The sequence below is a fragment of the Neofelis nebulosa genome, chromosome 15 (assembly GCF_028018385.1).
Source record: "Neofelis nebulosa isolate mNeoNeb1 chromosome 15, mNeoNeb1.pri, whole genome shotgun sequence".
NCBI classification, from domain to species: domain Eukaryota; kingdom Metazoa; phylum Chordata; class Mammalia; order Carnivora; family Felidae; genus Neofelis; species Neofelis nebulosa.
The window spans coordinates 35,860,868-35,869,149 of NC_080796.1; the positions used below are offsets into that span (position 1 = coordinate 35,860,868).

Genomic DNA, 8,282 nt, shown 5'->3' on the forward strand with positions numbered 1-8,282 from the left:
CGGTTGGAGCAAAATGTAATACTGAGGGTCACGGCAGCTAGAAAGCTGGAGACATCAGGGCTAGGTGGAGAAGTAATGAGGGTGAATGGTGGGCATCTCAGGACGGATGTGTGTATTTGAAAAGGAGGGCGTTGGAGAAAGATGATCCAAGAGCTAAAACATAAATGTGGGGGTTCGTTTTAAGGAATTGGGGTTGAGAGTGATATGAACACATTTCAAACCTTAGATGAGTTCCCCTGGTTTATTTATATTTGGCTTTTATTAAAATCTGTTATTATTGCTGGGTTTTTTTTGTTTTTATATCTTTAGAAGCCGTCTCCACTGTTCTGATACTGTTGTATTATGTTATGTTCTTTCTTTCCTGTTTTTCTTCTCCGACAACCACCGTTGGGCATTGTTTATCCTCAATAATGCAATTAATCTTTGGTTTTTCAGGTGAAGACTCTGATGTATGTATATATTTGAGCTTTACTTTATGCCATGTTGTAGATCACTGATGGCAGTCAGTTGTATTCGAATTAAAAAGATTATCAAGCCTCAAAAAATGGCGATGATGAGGGGAATAGTTTTTAAAAAGTTGGGTGGCCTTATAGGAGGCTGTTTTGAAAGTGTCATGGTTAGAGAAGGAGAGGTAAAGAATAACTTGCCAATATTAGGAAAGATAATTTGGAAGGAATGGATTCCAGAAACTGCTCAAATAAAGGGAACATTCTAACTGGCAGAAGGAGAGGAGGGTAAGAGGCAGGAAGGGAGGAACTGAAGAGAGAGAACGTGCCGTGTTGTTAAATGAGTACGAACCTGATGCTTATTCTGTGGAGGCTGTTGCCCTGAGTTTGTCCATACCTGGCACTCTTGGTGTTCTCTGAACTGGTCCAGCTTTGGTTTGGGGTGAAAGTCTTTCTTCTTCTTCTTTTTTTTTTTGTCCCGACCATCAGCTTTTTTTCCATCTTGGTGAATGAAGTCTAGGTCAGGTATAGTAAGCAATTAACGTGGCATGAGGAAAAGTTAGATAAAGGAGAATAACAATAACAAAATAATGATATGGAAATCACTTCCTTTAGATTGTAGATAAATATACATAAATAATGCTGTCCAACTCTCCCAAATTCCTATCGCTGAGAAATTCTGACCCAGCTCAATTAACCTGCCTTTTACGAAAACTCTTCCATATGCCCCCAGCAATGCATGACGTTCACCTTCCTTTCACCACGAGAGCATTTTCAGGCTTGTTTTAGTCCCACTGTGGGCACACTATGCTTTAACTCCTTTTTGCTTGCATATAAGTGCACATTTTTGACTCAAATAGCGATTAAAATGCATGGCAGACATTGAAGTAGGGTTTCTATTTGGACTGAATTGGCAAGCCCTGCTCTGAGTCTGTAATGGTCACGTAGATGTTTCTCTGTGAACACATACATGTATTAACCTTTACAGGAGCACACACGTGTTTGAAGGCAGTAGTAGGAAGAGGAGTGGCATTCGGGCTCTGGAACTACCTGCCTTGACCTTGAATCTGAGTGTTACCACTATCCAGCTGTGTGACTTGGGGCAAAGCCTTTAACCTATCCCGTTGAAGTTTTCTCTTGTGTGACGGGGATGCTACCAACATCTGTCTGATAAGACAGTTGTCAGAAGAAAATGATAGAATACATGTAAAGCATTTAGAACAATCCCTTTCACAAGTGAGGACATGATAAATATTAGTTTTTTATATTATTATTATTATTATTTTGGTCTTGTATACAAATTCCTTCAACTGCGTAACTTTCATCTCAAATCCCAGATTATAAACGTCTTGTGGGTAGAGACCGTTTCTCTCTCTTCTGTATTTCATGGTTCAATCTTAAGCACAGTTGTGTGTTTTCTTACTTGTTGGAAAGAGGGTGATATGCTGGAGCCCAGAGAGCACATGGAGCCTCATAACATTTCCCTGAAACATTCCAGGCAGTAAAAGTGTAAAGGTAAATGATAGTTCCGAACCCAGAAGAATCCCGTATTTGGCTGGACAGGCCAGGGTCCTCTGGAAGTTTCTGAGATTGTAATAAGAAATATTTATAGCTATAGGCAACATCTTTTTCCACAAACAGTATTTCAAAGAAACTATATGGATTCCAAGTTCTCACCCGATCCGTGTTAAATTAGAGCACTGCTGAGGAATTTAGGCGATTTTAAATTTTATTCTTTCTTGTTGCTGCTTTTGTTGTTTTTTAGTAAGTTCTGCTTCATTAGTGTGTCCTGAACCAAACTTATCTAGGATAATGGTCATATTCAACTGGTACAGAAGTTGGCCTGGGAATATTTAGTGCCATTTTTCAGGCTCTCTTCAAAGAGGAAAAGGAAGAGAGGACCGAGCCACATCGTGGTATTGGAAAAATATCTTCATCTCTTTTTCAAACATTTTGAGATGAGTGAGACTCCACATACATGTTGCTAAATAAATGCTTCCTCCATCAAATATTTTAAGAGAAATTAAATCCTTTGGACTCTGATTGTTTTACACTTGCCTCGTCAGAATCTTCCTTTGTAAGAGCAACTTGATAGCTAAGAAACCCCTGGGGCCTTTATTCTTGAACTAGGAGGTCGTATTTTTGTCAGTGCTCACTGCAACCTGAACCAAGAGAAGCTCAAGTTCAGCTTCAAATTTGGAACCCACAACCTTGAGCGAGTTACCATGCTGGTAAATTTATTTTCTCTGCAAATTCTCTCAGAGGCCATGCTTGAGATGGGATGGATGTCTTAGAAAAGCATGTGTTCAGAGGAAGGAAAAGAATGGTTAGGCCAGTCAAGATATGTCTGACAGTCAAGTCCTGGGCAGAAGTCACCCTGTGGGGTGGCATTCTGGGAAAGCTGACAAGCAGAATGTACTCCTGAGTCCACATGGGAAAGGAATAAAACATCAGGGGTTGTGGACGATGTGAATGGGTTTTGTGGACCGAGTTCTCAATGAATTCTCCACAGTGAATGCTGTGTGTGTTCATTCATTCTTTTAACAAATACCCATTGAGCAGGCGCTGCGAACAAACACTGCACTAACGTTGGAAATACAGAGGTAGCCAGGCAGAAGCTCCCTTCTGTCAAAGATAAACAAAGCTGGATACTAGTTAAAGTGGGAAGGACAGAATTTACTCAGTAATAGCTATTGCAATAGGGAAAAGAGTCCAGCCTGAACTGAACTCATCTTCGATCTGTACAGAGGTGACTGGACATTTTAACGGGAGAATGGGAAGGGAGGGGGTGAAGGGAGATGGGCTCAGTAAAGTCAGAGGAGTGAAACATTTCAAAACGCAAGGAAGGGAAGTTGGTCCATGTGAAACCCATCTGGGTTTGCCAACTGGTGTTTATGCCATTAGGTCCTTCCTCTCCCACAGTGACAGGGAGACGGGCCCCTGTCTTCAGGTGTTGGCTGGAACAGATGGCAAATTCTTTCGGCAGTCTTGCATTTTCCTCAGGCAGGTACTTTAAGGGGGACTGAAGTCATCTTAGGAATGTGGCCTTCAACTGTTAGAACTTATGTTAGTGTTTGTTCAAATCTAAGATTGAGGCCTCGTCAAGAAGAGGGTTCAGAGGAGTCTTCCTAGAGTTGGGTCAAGAAGAGAATCTTTGCATTCTGATAGAATGCATTCTATCAGGAAATTAGAGAATAACATTTTAATGAATGTTTTATTAAATGTATTAATATTATTTTATGGGAAGGGTGCTTGTTGGTACTTTAGGTGTTCCTAGCTTGGTAGAGAGGCATCCTTGTTGATTTCCCCTGACATTAACTAACTTGGGAAATTCAAGCCAGAACTACTCTGAGTCAGGTGTAACACATAAAAAGTACAATCATCCATTTTGACATGCTTGTTTCACTGTCCTCAAAACATCTACCAGGATGTCTGAGACATCTGCCTTTCCATCTGGGATCCCCAACTGAGGTATGGACATTGTATTTAGGAAGCCTGAACTCTCTCAGATCCATGACTGAGATAGCTCATTTCATATATGTGAACTCATCTTTCTTACCCTATTTTGATTCTGGGAAGATGTTTTGGACACTTTCAGAACCTGCTGCCCCAAGTCTTGAAATAACTTCTTAGTTCAATCAGCCCCAGCATTACCTTCACACCACTTTTGTATTTTCAAAGTAGGAAACTCAAATCACGAGCCAAAGTAGAACTTGAGTTCTGGTTCCAACTCTGTCGTACTTTATGATACAGGACAAGTCAACCCCTTGGGGCTTCAATTTCCTGCTACGAGCTCAGCAGGACACAGTAAGATGTGCCCAGATGGAAAAGTGCTGTGAAGATTAAAATATGTTATGCACATGCTAGTTTTCATTTATTTTGTAAGCATCCATTGTGCTAGGAGCACAGAAAGCTGACTTGGGCTCTTTGGGAGAGGCAAATTATGGGGAAGACTTGGTTCCCACCATTACGATACTGAAAACTGGCTTGAGTTGATGACATAAGGAATTAAAAGTGACATAGAGAAGATACTTTGATTTTTGTTGTGGTAGTTTTGTGTTTCTTAGGGGAAGGAGTTGAAAGTAGCATGAATACATTTTCCCCTTATTTCTTTAAAAAAAAATTTTTTTTTACATTTATTCATTTTTGAGAGACAGAGAGAGACAGAGCACAAGTGGGGGAGGGGCAGAGAGAGAGGGAGACACAGAATCCGAAGCAGGCTCCAGGCTCCGAGCTGTCAGCACAGAACCCGACGCGGGGCTCAAACTCACAAACCGTGAGATCATGACCTGAGCCGAAGTCGGATGCTTAACCAGCTGAGCCACCCAGGCGCTCCTCCCCCTATTTCTTTAGTCCTTTATAGGAGTGACTAGAAACTCAGCTATGTTTCATACGCTATTGTCATTGATTAGAAAAAGGAGGCAGAGTAAGGTAGTGATCTGGCTGCTTGTGCAGGGAGACCAGCCACCTGTGTTTCTGATACAGCACATGATCATCGACACTGAGGGCCATGTGGTGTCTCCCTCCTTGGGGTCTTTGTCTGGAATATGACTGATAGGGGAACAAGACTGTTCTGAAGAATCTTTCCTCCTGAGAGGCATTATGGGTCCAAAATGGGTCAAAATCTCATTTCTTGGGGTCACCTGGGTGGTTCATTCAGTTAAGCATCTGACTCTTGATTTTGGCTCAGATCATGATCTCGCAGTTCGGCTCCTGGGTTCGAGCCCTGCATTGGGGTCTTCACTGACACAGCGGAGCCTGATTGGGATTCTCTCTCCTTCCCTCTCTCCCTGCCCCTCCTCTGCTCGTGCTGTCTCTCTCAAAACAAAGACAAAACAAAAACAAAAAACCCATTTCTTCCCTCCATCTTTAGCTAAAAGAGTCACTTGAGTGATTTGTAAATTTAACAACGACTGAGGTTCAAAGTCCCGTTATCCTGTGGGCCCTGACTTCTTGTCCATTGTGTTCCCTTATCGAGGCTCTCCAGAGCTTGGGGCTCGTGGCAAAAAAAAAAAAAACAAAAAAAAAAGGAGCAAAGAGATACTGTCTGTATCTCAGTACAGCTCTTGGCATTCTGGATCAGGAGTGCCATGTTGCTTCCTTCTCCAACCTGCTGTCTCCACATGATGTGACAGCTGAGGACGAGTCTGCGGTGACGGCCAAGTGGTCGAGGGGACAGGGCACTCCGTGTTCCTCTGGTCCCCTTTCCTCTAGTACGAAAATCATGAGAATCATGCCACATCCCTCTGTGAGAAGCATTTGCAGCAGAGTCAGGGCGTTAGTAACAAAAACTTCCACCGAAAGCCAAATTTGATGGAAATCCTAAGCCTGATTTTCCTTGGGTTTGAAATGCATGCTGCTGCAAAGGCAAGCGACCTTCCTTTATTGATGGAATACCTTGAAAATTTCTTTCACAGGCCGCTGCTGCCATGCCCGACCGAGCAAATCCTGCTCTCTCCCTCTGCTCCCTAGAGGAAAGCCTCAGGACCCCACTGGAAAAAGCGAATGATCGATTAATGATGAAATTGGCCAACTTGCCAATAACGGTAAATTGCTTTGTTCTTCCCACAGCAAGGATGCCAGCTCAGTGTGTGGCCTGTGCCTGGAGACAAAGGATGGGAACCCTGCTCAAAATTAACATAGATGAGCTTTCAGACCCATAATGAGCACAGTGATAACAATAAAAGTGGCCTGCGTGTCTGTCGTGTTTTTGACGGATTTCAAATGTTTTACATAGTCTTATGATCAGATATTTACATTTGCAGAAGAAATGCAATGGTCAGAGCAGGCTCCCCTCCCCTTTATGTGGGTGGATGAGAGCGTCGTTCATGAACATGCACACTTTAATATGCATAAAATACTCTAAAGACAGCGAAACAACGGGAAGACCTCCCGGAAATCTGCAGTCCCCTTGAGGACATGAAATTTGCACATGAAACCACGTGCAAATAAATATAAAACAACGTGTCAAAAAGGACAAACTGATATACGTAGTCACTATTTTTATTTAGTATTTTTGAAATCATGGAATTAATTTTTTTAAATTTAATATTAATCATCCCATGCTCGTTATGTACGTAGTCACTATTTTTATTCAGTATTTTTGAAATCATGGAATTAATTATTTTTAATTTAAATTTAATATTAATCATCCCGTGCACATTAAGAAACTAAACAAAATAATGAAGATTAAAATAGCTATTAGCTGCAATCCACCACTCAGGAAAAAGAAAAGGAATCATGTAACATTTTAATGCAATTCTTCTGGTCCTTTTAATTTTTCTAAAGCTTATAGACTTCATTCATAGAAAAGGGCTTCACCCATACTCTATTTCTTTACTCTCTTTTAAAACAACAACAACAATGTGGCATAGTGTTAAATACATTCACATTGTTGTGCAACCAATTCTGATCTTTAAAAAAGGACATATATACATGAATATGATAGATTTTTGATTACACTTGTTTTTTTAATGTTTATTAATTTTTGAGAGAGAGAGAGAGACAGAGCATGAGTGGGAGAGGGAGACACAGAATCCGAAGCAGGCTCCAGGCTCTGAGCTGTCAGCACAGAGCCCGATGCAGGGCTCGAACCCCTGAACTGCAAGATCATGACCTGAGCTGAAGTCAGACACTTAATCGACTGAGCCACCCAGCCACCCCAAGATTATACTTTTTTTTTTGTAAGGAATACTTTTTTTTTATAAGTAATGTTTTTTCTTAGTATCAAAAATAATCCATGTTCGGTACAGAGAACTTAGAAAATACCAGTTATCCTAACACGGAAGACTAATTAATGTTATATTGTACCAGTTATCCTTCTAGCATTTTTCCATGTGAGCACACGTATCTGTTTAAGGTATGTTGGTACATCATTTGCATTTGAATTTATAAAGACAAAATTATATCAGAGGTTTCAAATACCTTCTCCTTTAGGATTATCTTGTAAGTTATGTGATACAAACAAATCTGTACATGTAGTTTTTTGCCTATTTCTTTTTTTTAATTTGCTATCGTAGTACGGGCTTTTTGTGGTCACTTCCAGAGGAAAGGCTGGAGTAGTTTAAGGGGAAGGAATGTAATTTATCAGGAAGAGCTTTCTAGAGGAGGTGAGCGCAGAGGCTAGGAAAAGGTTGCAGGAACCGGCCCCACAGCCTCTTCACTTACCTCCCCGCTCCTTCTTCTGCTGCTCTGGTGTCTGAGGCATCTGTCAGGGGAGGCAGAGTTCAGCATGTACCAGAGGCGCAGGACGAGGGAAAGTTCTTCCTGCTTCCTGGTTGCTGGCTAAAAATGTCCCCTCGTGAGGTTTTAAGATAATGATGCTCTTCTTGTGCACTAAAGCCAAGAAGGGATGATACTGAGAGGCAAATACTTATCTGCTGCCTATAACAGAACGTTTCAAGATACCCAAGAGAATTTAAAACTACTCCTCAAAATATAAAATAATTTCAAAAGTCCAAGCAATTAGTAACAAGTAGCAAGTAGGCCAGATTACGGAGAGCTTGAATTGTGTCCTGGGGCTTAACAAATTGAGACCCTGGATTCATAGCAGTCCTCTTTAATCAGTGATTCATATAAATTGATACATGCCACTAGTCATTTTAGCTACTAATCACACAGGCTACAGACGAGCTGAGATATTTGCTATCAAGTTGTTGGGCGGGGGGTGGGGTTGGATTGTGGCATGTGTAACTTGAGGTCATAAAAATGCATCTACTATGAAAAACTCTAGAATAGACACCATTTTCAACGGAAAGAGAGCTGGGCACCAGATTTAGTTTTGTTTTTGTATTTTGTTTTAAATGACAAGCTGAGCGATCTTAAACAATCCCCCAA

General features: G+C 41.2%; 1 long non-coding RNA gene across 1 annotated transcript; it reads left to right on the forward strand.

The window, feature by feature from the left end:
• Window positions 1-1,775: 1,775 nt before the first annotated feature.
• Window positions 1,776-7,431, forward strand: LOC131496066 (uncharacterized). The gene is made up of 2 exons (XR_009254292.1): window positions 1,776-2,408; window positions 6,022-7,431. It is a non-coding gene; the product is annotated as an uncharacterized LOC131496066 (long non-coding RNA).
• Window positions 7,432-8,282: the final 851 nt, after the last annotated feature.